This window comes from Neofelis nebulosa, chromosome 1 (assembly GCF_028018385.1).
Source record: "Neofelis nebulosa isolate mNeoNeb1 chromosome 1, mNeoNeb1.pri, whole genome shotgun sequence".
Classification (NCBI taxonomy): Eukaryota; Metazoa; Chordata; class Mammalia; order Carnivora; family Felidae; genus Neofelis; species Neofelis nebulosa.
Genome location: NC_080782.1, coordinates 78,408,664 through 78,428,952, shown reverse-complemented (window position 1 = coordinate 78,428,952; position 20,289 = coordinate 78,408,664). Strand labels below are relative to the sequence as shown.

The 20,289-nt window shown below is 35.2% G+C and overlaps 1 long non-coding RNA gene across 1 annotated transcript in view; it reads right to left on the bottom strand.

The window, feature by feature from the left end:
• Positions 1-16,476, bottom strand: part of LOC131509938 (uncharacterized) — a 106,676-nt gene extending 90,200 nt beyond the window's left edge. Inside the window, exon 1 of the long non-coding RNA XR_009260798.1 lies at positions 15,861-16,476. This is a non-coding gene — a long non-coding RNA (uncharacterized LOC131509938). The remainder of the gene's footprint in view (positions 1-15,860) is intronic.
• Between the last annotated feature and the right edge of the window lie 3,813 nt (positions 16,477-20,289).

The following is a 20,289-nucleotide window of genomic DNA, read 5'->3' as shown; positions in this document are numbered from 1 at the left end:
CTCAACTTTACTTACCATACCGAGCAGAGTTCTTACAGGTTTTCTTTTGTGTGTGTGATTTTCTTAACTTGGGATAAGAAAAACAAATGTCAGCGGTTCATGAACCGAAAGAACTGTGATAAGTACATAAAAGTAATAACTTTGTACCAGTCAGTAACTGCTGACCACAAAAATGTTTTAGCTTTGGGTGTTACTGAACTTTATCTCACTAAGCAAGATAAAATAGTTGAGTCAACAAGAATTACTCCCTGTCTCTACAAAGCAGATGTTATAAGTGAATAATGCAAAAATAAGCCTGCCTGCTTCTAAAGTAAGTCTGTGGGGAGAAGGAAAAATATGCAGCAGACCCCTGCATTTGATGACAGAAAAGGAAAGACAGCACAAGAAAATGATGAAGCTTGGGTAAAACTTGAACTCACTGCAGTAAGCACTGTGTTTGAAGGACTTGATAAAAGTCAAACACTTCTTGATTTCTCCCTTCAACTACATTAGGAGACCCAGATATCATGAATCAATGGTTAAAGGTTCATAACCATCACACCTACTCCAACAATACCTCTCTAAATGGAAGATTCCTGAATCACATATATCTCTGGGAACAAGAACTAGGGATTACTGGGATGAATGGTTGATAAATCCAAATAAGTGGCCCTCTCTTTTAATGGGCTTGACGTGAAGTCTTCATTCTATCAGCCTATGTCAGGATATTAGGGATATTTTGACACACTGATACATTTCCCTCCCATCCCCTTGTTCCTAAGTCAATTGTTCTCCAAATATGATCTGTAAAGGCAAAAACAGCTGGTGAGACCCTTTCAGAGGCCAATGAGGTCAAAACTATTTCATAATACCAAGACAAAATTTGCCTTTTTCACTTGGCTGATATGTACACTGATAGTGCGAAAACAATGGTGGCAAAACTGCTGACACCTCAACATAAATCAGGACAGTAGACACTAAATTATATCAGTAGTCTAGGAGTCATTGTATTATCTATTGCCATGCACTCATAATTCTGTAAAAAAGAAACACACTGAATTTCACCTAACAGTGTTCTTGATAAAGCAGTAAAATTAATTTAATTAAGCTCGACCTTTGCATACATTCCTCTGTTAATAGAGAATATGACAAAATGTGAGATAAAGATAAAACACTTCCGCCACAATCTGAAACATGTGACTGTATCCAGTAAAAGCCCTTGTACAACTGTTTCAGATGCAAGCTCAACTAGCTGCTTTTTCAGTGGAGCAACATTTTACCTGAAAACACAAGTGGCACACTATAATTACTCAGACATGTTTTGACAGACTTTCGTTTCAAAAATTAATGAAGTGAGCCTATCATTTCAAGGAAAACAACTGACAATATTTGTTGCAATGATATATTTCAAGCTTTCAAGGAAAAATTAGCATTTTGGAAAATAAAGGTCTGCCACCATGAACTTGACAATTTCCCAATACTTAAATAATATTCTTACGAGAACACCAGTGATGCTAACAAATGTAATAATGAATTTGCCAATTTTTTAGAGATATACATAGTTAATCAGTATTTTCCAAATAGCAATGCAGCATGATGCTACAGAATTATGCATGAGTAAAGGGTAATTAAGATGCAAGATACAGCAATGTATTTCACATTTGTTGCTTTGAAATATTTGTTGCTGTAAATCAAAATTCTACATAATAATCAACTTTTGAGAAACTATCAATTGACAAGTTTTGGTGCAATTCCAAACAGACACACACACACACACACACACACACACACACACACACACACACTTAACAATTATCTTAAAGATTATTACAATACTCCTTCCTTCTCTAACTGCATATCTGTGTAAAACCAAACCTTCTTCTCTATACTTCAGCCAAACAGTACAAAAACAGTTTGAATGCAGAGACAGATATGACAAGCCAAACAGTAAAGTGATTTGCAAAAAGTTTAAACAATGATGTTTCTCATTTTTTTTCTAATTTTGGAAAAAACAATTTATATAAAATATGTTTTTAAATAAAGTTAAAATGAAGCACTCAACAAATTTCATTTTTAAAATTTCTCAGTTAAAATTTTTTTTTAATGTTTACTTATTTTTGAAAGAGAGAAAGGCAGAGCATGAGCAGGGGAGGGGCAGAGAGAGAGGGAGACACAGAATCTGAAGCAGTCTCCAGGCTCTGAGCTGTCAGCATAGAGCCAACCAGGGGCTCCAATTCACAAACCGTGAGATCATGACCTGAGCCGAAGTCTGATGTTTAACTGACTGAGCCACACAGGTGCCCCCCCAAATTTCTCAATTTTAAATTCTAATACAGTAAATATTGATATAGACAACTCATATAAGCAAAACTTCTTGGACTTCTAAATAATTATTAGAAGAGTTTAAAGCATTCCTGTTTGAGGATAGATGCTCTAATTAAATATTAACGCCTTTTATATTTTATCCTGATGTTCCTGCCATTTACCAACATGCCCCATCATTCCTGTCTTCGTGATTAAATAACCATCTTTCACAAACACTCCCAAACTAGATCCCCAGGTCTATGATATAGACACTTTTACAATAGGCCTCCAGGGGCTCAGACCTGGGATAATCCCCTTCAGTAGTAGTATCAGCAGCAGCAGCATTTTTTTCTTTTCTTAGCTAATCTTCTACTAGGTTCTATTCTAGTTACTTATTTCTCATTTCATTTAAGCTTCACACTTCCTAGATTCTTGTACCACTTAGTTCTAAATAAGTGAAAATAACAAGAGCTTGTTTGAATTGTAGGGGCACTTATTTTATATTCAATAGAAAATCCAAAGGCATGAGTTCAGGGTTGAGTCAGCAGCTTACAGATGTTGTCCAGAACACTATTTTGCTATTTTGCTCACTGATATGACATTCTTCTATTCTTCCATCCCCAGTCTGCTGGTTCCCTTCTTCACATTTGCTTCTAATGGTCACAACGTGTCTGCTGCTTCTCCATATATCATATCCTCATAAGACAAGCTCCAAGATGCAAATAATCAGGAGAGAAAAGGGATTCTTGTAATATGGCACTTTCTTATTTATGAGGAAAATCATTCATAGAACTACGATTGACTTGGCTATGTTTTCCTTTGATATCTTTGGTTATTTAGCCTACCTCTAAATTAACTAGAGGAAAGGGGGACTAGTCTATCTAAGCCCATACTAGAAATAGAAACATGCATCATCTTCTAAGGCTGGGAACATCGTCATTGAACAAATTCTAACCCAAGAGGTTCTCTTAGGTAGGAATATTCTTTTTTATGTAATATATTATTATAGATAAAGATAAGTAGGTAGATAGATGCAGGTTCTAATAGGACACATAAGGTTTCTGGATCAGAGAACAGATCATTATTACAAACAGAGTATCCTGGGGGATGCCTGAGTGGCTCAGTTGGTTAAGCATCTCACTTCAGCTCAGGTCATGATCTCATGGTTTGTGAGTTTGAGCCCCACACTGGCCTCTGTTCTGACAGCTCAGAGCCTGGAGCCTGCTTCAGATTCTGTGTCTCCCCCTGTCTCTGCCCTATCCCCGATCCTGCTCTCTCTCTCACTCTCTCAAAAATAAATAAACATTAAAACAAACAAACAAACAAACAAACAAAAACAGAGCATCTCGGCACTAGGTCTCCAAACTCCAATCTCCAATGAGCAACATGGTAAGAGCCTAATGTTATTGTGTGCTTGTACCACATAGTAGGAATCCTGAATTTATGAGATTCTTAAGTTGTATGGGACAGTTGACATATCTGTCCCTCCTTACCTTGTATAGAGAGAGAGAGAGAGAGAGAGAGAGAGAAATAGAGAGAGAAGGCTTTAAGCAGGAATGTAAATAAATCTTTTCCTGAGAAGGCAGAGAAAAGTCCCAACCTACCAAAGCTGGAACAGCAAATGGCCTCAGGGGAAATATGTCTCTAAGTAATTGGAACAATACACCATCTCCAGCTTTCAAACTATGTTTGCTAGTAATCATCCTTTTAATGAAGTTTTCCAGTGAGTTTTGTTCAGAAAACCCAGACCATACACAAATATGAAAAAACTTATGGAGGGCTGCTCCGAACAATAGCACACTATCATTATCCCTACTTTACAAAGGTAAACAGAGCTCAGTGATGGCAAGGAACTTGCCAAAAATAAACCCCTACTCAAACCTAGATGTTTTTGATTCAAAAGCCTTTATTCCTTCCTGGATGTTATGCTACTTTTGGTAACATGTGGCAAGGGAAGGGGAAAAGGAATAAATAAATGGGTTCTGGAATCTAAACTATAATTCCAAAATATTTGGAAATATAGGTCATCTTCTTATTTTATATCTTTAGTTCTGTTTCAGACTCTACTTGGAATGAAACCATGATTTCCAACATTTAATACAAGTGAAAATGTATCCCTGAAAATGGAACCAACCAAATACAAGTGAAATTTGAAAAACATCTGTTTTAAAGCTGTGACTATTTATAGTTGGAAATCTTTGCTTCCTTAAATATGACTTGAGAGAATACTTTCGTTTATGAAGCAATACAGTCCATTTATAAGATAAAAGTACAAAGGGACTTTTTGTTGAAAAAATTGTCACAACATATAAAATATAAACACACACAAAATCATTTTTCTGCCTTTAAATATAGCTGCTATTGACTATGTAATACAGCAACTCCTACAGATGTTGGTAGCCATGATATAAAGGATTGCAATTCTTTTTCTCTCTTTTTTTTTTCAAAAGAAACCTTAGACAGTTCAAAGTAATATGATACCAAATAGAATGCCACAAATTGAGATATTGTTTAATCCTTCATAGCTCCTGGGAAATAATGCCCTTTGTAATTAAGCCTGTACTCCATTGACGCTGTGTTTTCATAAGTCAGAGAGGGGTGTTGTTCAACTTGCTGTCAAATATTATATGAAAGTATTTCTGCAAGATTACAATGCTGAAAAGCTTATCATTAAGGGTCCTTATGCTTTGTATTTAATTTGTATATATGACAATGTATAAAATAATAAAACTGCAAATCTGAAAAAAGGAAAAGGAAGAATGCATATGAAATACCACAAAGTTGTATGCATGTTCTTCACCTTTTCTTTTTTTAATAGCCAGAATGAATCAGGCAAGCTGCATGTACAGTTGGTTAAAAGAAATTGTCCTGCTAATTTACATATATATTTTTAGAAGTCCTATTTCAGAAGTTCCTCTAATTTTAATCTTCAATTTGGAGACAAATTTTGGCCATCGACAGATGAATATATGGATCATTTACATAGAAGAAAATCTCCTGTGTATAATTTTTGACTAAAATTTTCCATCCGTTGTGCCACCTTGTCATACAGAGTGCATTTCTTGTCATTTACATGCCTATGATATAAACCTCAGAGTAAATTTATTCAGACTTACCTGAAAGCTTAGTTTATTTGAAGAAGTTTATGGCCAGAAATTTTTGCGTAAATGCATTTGGAAATTATAAGGAATACTGATAATTTTATTTCTGGTTTTCCTGGTACTTTTTTCCTCAGTTGGTGAAGTCATTAAACCCTAATCAGTTCATAATATGTACACAGTTCTTGATCCATATAAATTGAAATATAGATTTCAGAAAAGGTTTAAAAGTCTAGATATATTTACATGTGTGGAGAAAGTATAGAGAAAAAAGAAAAATTTTTAAAATAAGTTTTAAAAATTGGGGCACCTGGTTGGTCCAGTCTGTTAAGCGTCTGACTCTTGATCTCAGCTCAGGTCATGATCTCACAGTTCATGAGTTCGAGCCCCGCAATGGGTTCTGCGCTGACAGTGTGGAGCCTGCTTGGGATTCTCTCCCTTTCTCTCTCTGCTCCTCCCCTACTCTCTCTCTCTTTCTCTTTCTAGATATAAATAAATAAATAAATAAACTGAAAAAATAAATAGAAACACGAAGAAAAAAATTCAAATAATTGGAATTTTGGAATAAAATTCTTTGGACACTTTAAGTGATTGGAAAACAATTCAAGTTGAAGATCATATGTAGTGTAAAGTCATGGCTGAAAACTCTGTCAGCATCAGGCTCTTTTTGAAAGCCTTACAAATTCCACACACTACATAGAAACATGCAAACCTGCTCCACTGCGCATCTAATTTTCAAATACATGCTGCCTTACACAACACAAATTCAACAAATTTGCTTTACCCTCATAAAACAACACATTACAGAATGAATGTTCTCATTCAATGTTTTCACTATCATAGATTCAATTTTAGTTTGCCAGAAACAGTTCATAAAAACACAGACATACATGCACTATCGATTAGACAATTAAATGTAAATATCAATTGACCAATTAGATATAAATGTTAAATATACGGAAAAATATTCATGAGAAAAGCTTATGCCTATTTCCATGATTTTAAGATGCCAAATAAGATACATCACGAATTTAGCAAGAGATTTTAAAGTGAAACAGTAAATACCTAACCTGAAAGATTCTTAGGATTCTTGATACATTAATAATAAAAATGTCTTAAATTTAAGAATGTTAAAAACAAGTAGGGTTGCCAGACTAAGCAAATAAAAATACAGAACACTTAGGTAAATGAATTTAAGGTTAACAATGAATAACTTTTTAGTATAAGCATGTTCCAAATACTGTATGGGACATACTTATACTCAAACAAAAATTATGAGCTGCTTATCTGAAATCCAAATTTAACTGGGTAATCTGTATTTTATCTGACAACCCTAGTGATAAGACAAAATACCTGAAGAATCTCTCCATGACCACTCAACATTGATAGAATTCTCTACTCATACAATCACAAAACCCTTATCCTGTAGGCCATCCTGGATAAGATTTGATTCTACTTTTATGTTCCATTTGCCCTGCCTTTTGTACCTTGCTTCACTTTTTTTCAGCTGTTTTTTAAATACTTTCTCCAAATACCAGTTTTGAGAATGGCCTTTTCTGCTTTCACATGTTTCTATAGTACAAATGACTTTATATGCTCTTAGTATAAATTAGTGTAAAGTGAATATGACATAAAATTCACATGGGATGATGCATGACTTTTTCTAGCCTATTCTATTTTCTGGCACCACTAATAACAGTTGAGAACAAAGCATAAAATACAGAAACATGTTGTATTAGTTTTCTATTTCTGCTTAATAAGTTATCACAAACTTAGTGGCATAAAACACAAATTTACCCTTACAGATTGAAAGTAGTAATAGCAGTAGTAGTAGCAGCATTAATAGTAGCAGGACTAGCTGCAGTAGGAGTCTGACGCAGCTCTTTATCTCACTGGACCAAGATCAAAGTGTCTGCAGAGCTGCATTCCTTTCCATAGGTTCTGGAGGAGAATCTGCTCCTTTGACTTTCCCAATTCCTACAGGCTGCCCACACTTCTTGCCTTGAGGTCCCCTCACTCAAACTTGAAAGCCAGCAAAGTATCTCTCTGAACTTCTTTAACATTCACATTTCCCTGTAACCACAGCCAGGGAAGAATCTCTGCTTTTAAGGACCTATGTCATTAGATGGAGGGTACCCAGATAATCTAGGACAATCTCTCAATGTCAAAGGCTTTACATGTAAGGACTGCCATTTTGCCACATGAGCTAATATATTTACAGGTTTTAGAGATGAAGATATGGATATGGGGGGGGCATTATTCTGTCTACCACATGCAGCTAAATTATAGCAAGCCACAGAGGGGCATTTAACCATGTCACCACATGTTCTTTGTCTTGGCTCAGTTTGGCGCCTTGCGTAGTCTTTACTACCTACTTCTCACCAATCCTTATAATTTTCTCGTCTGTGTAACTCCACATCTTTCCTTTATTTTTTCTTAAATACTGAGGTTATGAAAGAGACTATTCCTACTCTTTTTTTTTAAGTTCATTTATTTGTATTGAGAGAGATTAAAAAAAAAGTAGAAGTGGGGAAGGGCAGAGAGGTAGAGAGACAGAGAATTACAAGCTGGCTCTGCACTGTCAACGCAAAGCCTGATGTAGGGCTCAAACTCACAAACTGTGAGATCATGACCTGAGTCAAAGTCAGATGCTTAACCCACTGAGCCACCCAGGTGCCTCCACATCTTTCTTTACACACCTTCCATCAAGCTTTTTCCTTTATTGTTTGTTTTATAAAATCATTTTTATGGTACAATTTATTAATTTATTAGGAATTTGCCTTTTTAAAAATCTGTCAGTGTTAAATTTAGAATTGTTTTTTTATTGTGTTACTGCTCTGGTTACAAAGTTGCAGAGTTTGATGGGTTTGGCCCCAATTCTATCTTTCATGTAAGACTTATTTGTTGCATACAATTTGGCAGAATATAAGGTTTTCCAGGAATACATATACCACATTATGAAATATGTGTGTTCTGTTTTTCTCTTTATTCTTTCCACGAAAGAGAACTAAAACTTCCTTTCTTGGCTTATCAGATCTCAAATAGAGGGCAATCAATCCTAAATCTATATCTCTATTCTCATTGTTTATATAAATATCAGTTTACAATCTTTGGTGATATACTTGCTATTTTCACTTTTCTCATGATTATGACAAATTTATTAAAAATAACTTTTATTCTTTTTTCTCAACCAACTAGCTTCCTTTCCAATCACCCCGTTAATTTCAACACTTAAATATTAGCAGTTAACTACTGTACTAACTGTGCCCTTCTTACCCAGACTCAGTTACCAAGATTTCAATGTTTCTGTCTTTGAAATTCTTTCATGATAAATTCTGGCCTCTAATGCTAAGCTCCCAAAGTGTGGTTCATGCATCTCTAAAGAATAACAAAATTATTTAAGGTTATTATAAAGGTATTTTTTAATATACACATTTTTATAGATACTCTCTTTTAAAGTTTTTTAAGATTTATTTTGAGAGAAAGAAAGAGCACATTAGCAGGGGAGGGGCATAGGGAAAGGGAGAGGGAGAGAGAGAATCCCAAGCAGGCTCCATGATGTCAGTGCAAAGCCCTACCCAGGGCTCAAACTCACAAACCATGAGATCATGACCTGAGCCCAGATCAAGAGTCAGACACTTAACTGAGTCACCCATGAACCCATGGATACTCTCTTTTATACTAAGTAAATTGGTATATTTTTTATGTCAGTGTTGGGGAGGGCAAAGTTTTACTCAACTTCCTTAAGAGTTCTTGCCTGAAACAGAAAATTAAATTGACAAAGGCATGTTTGTAGGAAAAAAGTATCCACATTTCTTTAATGTAAGTTTTATGTGACATGGAGCCTTCATAAGGAAATGAAGACCTGAAGAAACAGTTAGATCTTAGTATTTTATGGTAGGTTTCATGAAGAGTGGGCAGTTGTGCAGAAATATGATAGATCAAGGAGTATGAGCTAAGGGTTGTAAACTAGAGAAAACTGAGCAAGGCCTGTTTATCCAGATTCTTCCTGGCATCGCTTTGTTTTTGGAGGCTGCTTTCCTCTGGATATAGGGATGATGACTCTCACATGAGGGTTTTATGATCTGTTTCAGAGGAGAAGGGTGGAGGGAGGATGGGAGACTTTCCTGCCACTGTTATTCTCTCAAACTACTTTAGCTTAAAATGCTTAATATACCAAGGAGCCATGATGGGGTAGCATGTCCTGAACCCATCATTGGGGGTTATGAAATAAAACTGCCAACGTTTTAAGTTGCTTAATTTAAAATTGTATTAAGAATTACAAGTACTACACAAAAGTTGAAAAATCTATGATGGTTATATATAACAGAATAAGAAGTAAGAAACTATAGAATAAATGGGGTTTAGATCATTTTCCCATTTCCACATTCCATTCCCTATCGAGGGCAACAGGGAAGCACCAGAGAATTTTTGAGAGTGACTGATGTGATCACACTGATCTTGGTAATGTCTGTAAACTGGGAGTTGATGTTCTACTTGAAATGCAAAAAAGGTTAGAAAGAGTTTGAGATCAAAGGATAGAGCAAGCAAAATCTTAGGCCATCTCTGGCAGATGCCATAGGGAAATGGATCCCTTCACATCTCCCCCTACCCACCCATCTCCTCTTGTTTTTCTCAGTCAGGGTGGTAACACAAAGTATGCTAAGACACCAAGGTTGCAGGCCTAGCATAAAAGTGTTACAAAGCAGTTTGCCTAATACATCTCATGCTCTAGTTCAGATTAAGTTTAAGAGACAAAAGAATATCTATTTGTAAACCACATATGTTCTAACTGTACTACATTTGAAGGTGAGAAAACCATTAGTGATTAGGAGGCAGACACACATATATATTCTATATTGTTTGCCATATAGAAAATGTAACAATAGCCCTGATATATTAGGGATGTGGGAATCCTGATCACATCAACATTGTGATTTCAAGTCTGGAGTCATGATTTAAATTATCCGCTGCTTTATTTTCATTGCCATGAATGTCACTGAGGTTCAAGTCCTTATTAATTCATTTCTGATGTACTAAAATACCTGAAATACTAGTTTTACTCTTCCTCTGGCAAATACTCTGTACATTTTTTTAATGTTTATTTATTTTTTAGAGAGAGAATGTGGGTGGCGGAGGGGCAGAGAGGGGGGTGGACAGAGGATCCAAAGCAGGCTCTGTGCTGACAACCCCGAGCCCAGTGCGGGGCTCAAACTCACGAACTGTGAGGTAATGACCCGAGCCAAAGTTGGACAGGGCCACCCAGGAGCCCTTACTCTGTACATTTTTTAATTGAATTTCTTGCAACAGATTTTCTTTTCCCCACCACACTTGATACCATTATGCATGTGACTATAGAATCTTCCTTAAATTTTTGATCATCACATAAACTTTCCATAACTCTTTTCTAACCTTAGATAATAATAATAAAAAGTTGTATCTAAAGTTACCAGATTGGCATCCAAGCAATTATCCAACAATGTCTTAATCTACCTGTCCAACATCATCATTATCATAATCAACCATGCCAACAGCAATGTTTATTGCATGCCTATAATATGCACTGTGCCATGCACAATTGAAAATTATAAAGAAGTATGAAATCTTGTTCTGGCCCATAAGAGTTTACTTAATCAGTAGAGATTTCATACAAATTGATATATAAATTGGAGAATAATATAAAAGAATTACTAACTGAAGGACACACGCAGAAAATTCTATAAAGGCTTGAAAGAAAGATCAAGCTTGCACATATCTGGTTATTTTAATTGTTACTTCCTCCAATGAGAGAGTCCATTCCTCAAGCCAGATTAGCCTCCTCATTTTTGTTAAGTCATGAAATATTCAAACGCTTCTAAATGCTGTGTTCATTTTACTTGGCAAAGCACTCCAAGGCTTCACCATTTTACTGAATTTTAATATTTAATTTCAATTTAACTTAGATTTTCTAACCTCAGTTAAAACTTATTTAATTCTACATAGTTTTGCTGAAAGAAATATATACTACCATTAGATGAAATTAGAAATCTCTTCTGGGTTAAGCAGCTTGTCTTTTCATGGTCATGGTTACCTCACAGAAACGAATAATATGCATTTCCTTTGATTTATGCATTTTGCACAAAATTAAAATATTTTGCAATTAAATTAGTCACTGTTGTCGCTAAATATTTTTAAATAAAATGGGCAATGCATACATAAATAAGATATATAATCATATGATTATGGTATATATATATCAGGTTAAATTGCTTTTGATTTTAAATTATAAAATCTCTTACAGAAGGTTTTAGGACAGTTAACTAATAAAGAAATTCTCAATTTTTGAGAAAGTACCTTTTACATTAATAAGTTTAGAAGTAATGTTTTATTAAAAACCAGATTTTCACATTTCTTAGGCTGCAGAGTACAAACAAATGGGAAATTTATTCCACTGTGAAAACAAAAAAGGTGAGAATTTCAGAGACTTTTATTTTGGCATTCCCATGTTTTAAAAGCTGTATGTGTTGTATTTCAGAGGTCTTAAATTGTGTATTTTACTGAGACAGAGGTTCAAACATTGCCAAGCATGACCTTTAAATTCAGTTTCTCTTAAAACTAAAAAATATGTTCTAAGTCTTCCATTTCTTTTTACATCAGTTTCAATTTAAGCAACTAATGGTCCTGTTACGATCACCATCTTCTTCTTAGAATCTGGACTTTTCCCTAAACAGAAATAAAATGAGGCTCCTACAAGGCAAGATAGTTATTTGGTATGCTTGCCAATATTCTTGTGGAAGAAGTAAGTGGCAGGATATCTAAGACATCCAGATTTAAATACAGAAATAAAAAATTCTTGACATTTCATAAAATTGAAGAGGTTGATCATGGTTTCATAAAACTCACTGATTTTATTATAGTGTTCTGAGCTTTTCCAAAGTTTCCCTACTAAGTTTAACTGTAATGCTTCCTTGTGGACTACTTAGTATAATACTCTGAGTAAAGATACTGTTTGCAATCTGCCCAAATTTTCTTAAAATTCTACTTTCTTTACCAGTATTAGTTCACAAAGTTGCTTTAGGTCAGAATCTTCAAAGCAATCTCATCTATAAAGATTTTATTTTGGCCTTTCTTACAAACTGTTTTCATTAAATTATTACATGCAACAGAGCTACCTTTAGAGATGGAGAAGTGTAACTTGTTCCGAATGCAACTGTTTAGTGTCTGAAATTCATACTTGCTTTCCCCCTATTTTGGCTTTCAAACAACTTGGTGGGGGTCAGGAGAAGCATAGATATATTACTAAGTTTCTGCTTGGAACTCTACAAATGACTCCTACACTAATTTGCCATGCCTTTGGGGCTGCTGCTAAGGAGCTGTGATAATGGAACTAGAGGCAAATCAACCTAGCCCTCTAATGCTTGACTAGTTTCAACTTATAGGCATAAGTTTCTACTAGGGTCTCCCTGAATTAGTACTGTTTTATTCACATACTCAGCATCTCCTACTGTAGGTCAAATGGGAACTGCTCCCTGGGAAAGAATGTGAGTAATCTTGCTGAGAAATGTGCTGGATTGAGTGAAATTGTGTTGGCCGCTCTGCCCCATTTTTCTCCTTCTCTGGTCTCCTTTTATCATAGGAGCTGGAAGCCTGGGGACTACATTTTCAAGAATTCCTGCCAGTATGGTCTTAGTTAGATTCTGCCAATGAGAGGCACTAGTGTAATTCTGGAAGGCATAGGAAAAGCAAGAGCAATTATTATTCTCATGGCTGTGGACGGCAATTACCAAGGCTTTTCTAGCAGCTTCCTGGTGTCCTCCAAGGAAATCACCTGCTTTAATGCAGAAGGCAGTGAAATCTGTGGCAATGATTTTTTATAATCTGAAAATTTTCTGGTTTCCTAAATGTTACAGTGGCTTCTCTAACCTCTTCTTCCCCAGACCTTTTAATGTTTTTTTAATACCCATTATTAAGCCATTTGCCGTGTGAAACAGCTAGAGTTGTTGTTTTTTTTTGTTTTTTTTTTGTTTGTTTGTTTTGTTTTTTTCTAGTTTCCTCACTGAACACCAATAGATATAGAGACTCTTGAAGAAAAGGAATCCAGAACTCATCTCCTTTTGGTGGTTCTGATTGAGAGAAGAAAACCATGGATACCAAACAGGAACACACCAAGAGGAAAAGTTGGAAATAGGCTGGTGACCTGTAATCAGCTCCAGGGATGTCCACACAGAGTTTATTTGGCAATGAATAACTAAGGACAAAAATCATCTGTCCTAGGCAAGCAGGCAAAATGACTAGGCTTTGGAATTATTAGCTGGGCATGCAAATGGCAACTAAAAGTTTTAACTTTGAAAGCATGTACAATACCATCTCTGCTTGTGCAGATATTAAGCTCAGCAAGAGCCACTTCAGCATTAAAGACAGATGCATCCTATCTCATCTCCATCCCTCACAGAAACAGAAAGTCATCATCAGCAGAGAGTCTCCCAATCCTCCAGCAAATATGCAAACAGACCTACATCTGAAGGCTTTCCTTTTTCATAATAATAGAGGAATCCTGTGCAAGCCAGTTGAAGACTAGGACCTGCTTTCTCAGTGATCTGCAGCTTTTAGTTATCCTGTCTGCCTCTTCAAGTCTATGCTACCAAAAATACTGTTAATGTGCTTGCTCCAGGAACTCGCAACTACAAAAAGATCTCTTTTAACCACTATTAGAGTCTACCATACAAAAGGTCTCTTTTAACTGATATTAAAGTCTACTTTTCCTGCCTTATTATTGGCCAAACTTTTCAAAAAATATTTTTATTTGTACTGTTTCTGTTTTTCTACTTCCAAACATCTGTCAGTCCATTCCAGTTTAGCTTCTTTAAATCTTCAGTATTTCTCAAAAAACTTCTCTGGCTATGGTCATTCATTCATTCATGTGTTTTTTCATTTAACACATATTTACACAGGCTAACTTGTAATATATATCTTTATATATATATCTTTTACATATACATTATATATATACACATATATATGTGTGTACATATATAATTCCTACCATAATGCTGCACTATAGGTAGATGATAGATAGATGATAGATATATAGATAGATAGATAGATAGATGATAGAGAGAGAGACAGAGAGAGAGAGAGAGAGAGAGAGATGATAGATAGTGATATTTCCTATATCCAGTTATTGTCATTTCCCAGCCACTGGAAAAAGTAAAAAAACGAAATGAAGGACAAGCAGGATTTAAGGATATAAACCAAAAGTTGTATACATCATTTTACACACACACACACACACACACACACACACACACACACATGCACATATATATGTAAAAGGGAAAGTGTCTCTGCCTTGATTGACGTTGCAAATGCAATCAACATCTTTGCCTGATCATTTATTCTTTGTAAAATAAGAAAAAAACATAGTACAAGCTTATTGCAACAAGATATAAAATATGAGGATAGATACATAAAAGAAAATGTAATATATTTTCCCAACTAGTTGATTTAACAGTTTAATGTAGATTCTTCCACACATATCTTTATACTCACATAATTTAGGTTGTAACACATGAAATTGCTGATATTCAACTGTTTTTTACTTATAACAGTTATCAAATGATTCAATACATATGTACATGTATAAAGATTTTCATTTATTTTAAAATAGTTTTTGAGCAATTTTCAAGTAATACTTTATATTTTTTATTTTTTTAACTTTTACTTATTTATTTTGAGAGAAAGACAGCATGAGCAGAGGCAGAGAGGGGAAAAGAGAGAATTCCAAGCAGGCTCTACACTATTAGTGCAGAGCCTGACACAGGGCTTGAATCCATGAACTGTGAGATTATGACCTGAGACGAAATCAAGAGTCAGATGCTTACCTGGCTGAGCCACCCAGGTGTCCCAAATAACATTTTAAAAATATAAATGGTTCAGGGTTCTGACTCTTGATTTTGGCTCAGGTCACACTCTCACAGTGGTGAGATTAAGCCCTGCATCGGACTCTGTGCTGGCAGTGTAAGCCTGCTTGGGATTCTCTCTCTCCCTCTTCCTTTGCCCTCCCAAAACATGTGCTCAACACACATACACACGCAGACTCTCCCTCTTTCAAAAAACAATGAATGGTTCAATGAATGGATAATATCTGTGTTCATCTTTGCTGGGGAAATATATAAACAAAACCTTCTGCCAACCCAGGAAAACATTTCCACAAAGGTGGGAGAGAAAATACTTATTGAATGAGCATTACACCAGAATATGATGAGCATAACTGCAAATCCATTAAGAAACTGCAAAGGCAGAAGGAAATCTCACTCTTACACAGCCAAGCAGATACAACACATTTCATACGTGTTATCAAGGTAAACAATAACTATTGTTCAAGGAAGAGGATTTGACAGCATCATTTGTCACACATAGTTCATTCTAAATTCACCTGATAATTAAGATGAGTAATTGTGTTAGTTAATTGAATTTACTCAAAACAAATTAAATTCTTACTTTATAACAGGAGGTAGTTCTGCAAGTTGGCCAAGGTTGGGCTCCTCCTACCTGCCCACAGAAATTGGGATATAGGAGTACTATCTTCTTTAATGATTACATTTCAGAGAGGACTCCCAGGTCCTAGAGAAAGACATTCCCAGATTGTAAAAATGACAAGGGGCTTATTTAGCCTTTAAAAAGATTTACATACATTTTAAAGAGATGGAAGGAAAATAACCACAAATTTTCTAAAGTAAATGTCTAAAAAAAAGGAAAGGTAGGACATCTCTTCCCTTATTTTTCACAGGTAGAATTAAGCCACTTAAACTTGTATTTACTCTTACGTATTATATATCAAGCATCAAAACATTTACATAAAATTAACTACCTTTCTCTTCATTATTATATGTTATCTCAATATTTGAATAGTTGGGGTCTCTATAGTAGTAACTGTATAGGAGGCAGAAAAGTCACTATGGAAAGGTTGGATACATATATAAACTTACAGGATAAGAAAACAAATCCCATAGTCAGTAATCCATGTAGATATTATTTTCAGATAACTGAAAATCATCTACACACAAGTAAATTTCTGTCAACTTATATTTTTAGTAAACAATCACGATTAAATTGAATCAATTGTACACAGTACTTTTCTTTTTTTTAATTTAATTTAATTTAATTTTTTTTAATTTAATTTTTTTTTAACGTTTATTTATTTTTGAGACAGAGAGAGACAGAGCATGAACGGGGGAGGGGCAGAGAGAGAGGGAGACACAGAATCGGAAGCAGGCTCCAGGCTCTGAGCCATCAGCCCAGAGCCCAACGCGGGGCTCGAACTCACGGTCGCGAGATCGTGACCTGAGCCGAAGTTGGATGCTCAACCGACTGAGCCACCCAGGCGCCCCCACAGTACTTTTCTTAATAGTTTAGAAGTAAGAACATGATTGCTACAGTGGAAAACACATATACTAGATCCTGATGGTAATTAAAATGTATCCCCTTTCCTATTGTAGAAATTCAGTTATATCCTGAAAAACCACAACTAGTAAAACATGAGGGCATAAATTAAATACACATGGTTATGCAGACAAGGAAATAACACTTAACTCATGTTTTCCTATCTGAATAAGTATACAATATGTTTCACTTTTGCATTCAGGCTACCACGTATACATGCTCAAATAGTATACCTATTGTACTAAACTATATTTAATTTTGTATTTCTGATGCTTGCACAGTTCCTGGCACGATGACACCTAATAACTGTTTGTTAGATTACATGTTAAAGTAATTTCATTTTAAACCTAATAACCATTTATTGAATTAAATTTTAGAATGACTTTGGTTTAAAATTATCCAAGGATTAACCTCTCTATTGATCTTAGGATTACTTATTTTCCCAAACAAAACTAGATAATTTAAAAATTCTGTCTGCAAGAAAGCTAGTATTTTCAGAATACCACATGAAAGCATTTTACCTGCACTATATTTTTTGACCCTCATAAAAATTGCTAAAACATAGGTATTTATATTTATTAGTATATAGACTAAGGTATTAACAGAGACCCAAATATACATTGACTTAAAAAAGTACAGGCTTATTTCTCTCTCAAGGAACATTTAGTACATAGGGTGATCCCAAGAGGGCTCTGCCAGACTCAAGGTAGAGTTTCTACCTCTGAGTCCAAGATGGTACCATTTCCCATAAGTGAGAAAAGGAAAAAAGAAAAAGAAAGACAAGCAGGGGTTTTAAAGAATATTATCTGAAAGCTGCATATATCATTTGTGTACCCCTTTTGCCTAGAACAAGGTCAGATAGTCCCAGTAATAAAGCAGGTTAAGAAACGCAGTCTCTAGCTGGGAGAGCAGTAGTCCTTCTAAAATAATGTGTATAGTAATGGAGTTGGTTAAGGTAGACTTACTGGGAATCACTGTGAAGTTAATGTGGTATAACTTTTACAGCTTCTTCCAAGCTCCTGGGGAAGGGGGAGCTAGCAAATTATTCATTTCACATCCTTTTTTTCCCTTAACACTTTCAAAAGATAAATCTTCCCCTGATACATAGAGCTCACCTATAAAAGATACACAGAGAGAATGAATTCTGGACGAAAATTCATTGTCTCTGCCCCAAAATAATTTTCTTGCTCCAAATAATTTCCAAACAATATCCTTTATTTTACCAGTGAGTTCCAGAGAGGTTAAGTATCTTGCAAAGAGTCACATAGAGTTGGAGCTGAAATTAGAACCTGTAGTCTCAAAGACTTTTGACTACTATATTTCTAAGGCATCAACTACTCACATCTTTTAGAATTTTATTTCCTCCTGGAAATGGAATAGTGCCTTCTGGCACTATTTCAGAAAAAGCAAAGCAAAAAAAAAAAAAAAAAAAAAAAAAAAGAAAGAAAAAAAAAAAGGCTGTACAATCTAGAAATTACAAGGTAATTGGCTATATTGCTTTGTCCCTATCTGTTCAGATGGTCTTGGAAGACAAAGTGAAAGTGAAGGAGAACATGCAAAGCCCAGCTGCCAAACTGACATGACAGCCGGTTAGTTGGGGCAATGCCACTCTCAGATCAACCCAAAGGTTAATAACACAGATGCAGTCAAACATCTGATGGATAGAGGCTGTGAACTCTCTATCACTAACTTACAGCGAATGCCTGGGGGTGGCAGATGAAGAGGCCTATCATCAATTAAGCATGGCAGTCCATTTTTATAAAATTGTCAGAAAGGATTATTAAATTTCACATCTTAGTCCGCTTGGGGAAAAAAATCAAATAACACTGAAGGTTGCATTTTAAAAACAATGTTTAGTGTAAACTCTTGCTTCTAGCCCCATGTCAAACCATCAAGGAGGTGCTGTACAATTTGATCCATGCTTTTCATTTTCTCATTTCTGAGCCAAATCATTTCATTTCCTCATAATTATTATTAAGTCCCAGTATTTTTTAATCTGATTATTACTGTTTAATGTAAGTGTAAGAATTTCATAACTTGGGGAAATATCTAATTATCAAGAAAACAACCTCAAAGTCTGAATATGAGTGCAAGTGTAATACTTATTCAGCATGTCAACTGGAATGCACAGTCCTCAAAGTGAAATTCCTTAACAGACCATTAGCTTTGTTTTTTATAAATTTCCTTGTTTACATTAAATTCAGAAAAATATGCTGCATTATGTCACAGTGGACTTAAATTGGTCTGACTCTACATGTGCTTTCTTAAATTTCAAGATTTGATTCAGAGGATTCCATCTAGTTTGAGTTAAATTTATTACGAATCAGCTTGATTATTTACCCCTCTATACTAAATCTTAAACTTTCTGTATTTGTTAAATCCCCATGAATGCCAAAATTATTTAGTAGTACATTGGAAAAATTTTAAAGGCCTGATATAAGGCAATTATAGTGATAACACAATCACTATTAAGCTATAACAAGTTCTCAGAATATCTAGAAAACTATTCACAGTTATTACACCACACACATTTCCACACTTAGCATTGTGATGTAGTTTCAGTTCCTGTTTACTAACTTAACATGACTTTCCTAATATCCTCTTAAGGAAATTATTTTTTCTACTACTGGATTAATATTATCCCATGCTTTTTTACATTTTGGCAACAAGGTATCCCAATTCTATACCACAATCCACTCATCTAAATGATCTATTTGATGGATATCACTAAAACAGTTTGCAAATTTGATTGGAACAAAATGAAATGTTACATAATGATCAACTTGAGGTGGTATGCTGAAAAGAGCTCACAGTATACCAGAAAGCTACAAGAAGCTGTTGAAAAGCCCTATTCTATATACTGACATGAAGAAAAAAAGATCATAGAATTCTAGAATTATAAGGCATAGGAGTTATTCAGGCCAACACTCTAATTAAACAGGCCAGGAACAAAAAACTAGCTTTGATAAAATCCTCAGAATGAGTTGGCACCTAAACCAAGGTTTGGACCTAGGGTTGTGTACACCACAGCCCACTGCCTTGCCATAGACCACACATTCCCCAAAATGGCAGGAATACAATGATAAGAATAGTATTTGCATGTACCTATCTGAATCAAACAAATTATGGATCAGCATTTTATCCTATCAAACTTCTCACCTATTAAGTGATTCTTTGTGCCCTCCCACCCTCCATATATCAGCTCGGATGTGGAATAAAATCCTTTGGTTGCGATGCTGAGAAAGTTTGCATTTTATGTTCCAAATGTTCCACCTAGCAACAAGTAAATGTAAACTAACTGGTTGACTGATTGACCACCTGATTGGCTGACTTATAAAATAACTGGTTGACTGATTGTCTGATAGATGAGGGCTTTCCAGAGAGGGTCAAGGTCATAATTCTCTACAGGCTCTAGTAAACTTCCAATGTCAAACATTATTGACAAACCTGATACCTGAAGTACCAAGTTACTCAATAACTTTTAGTG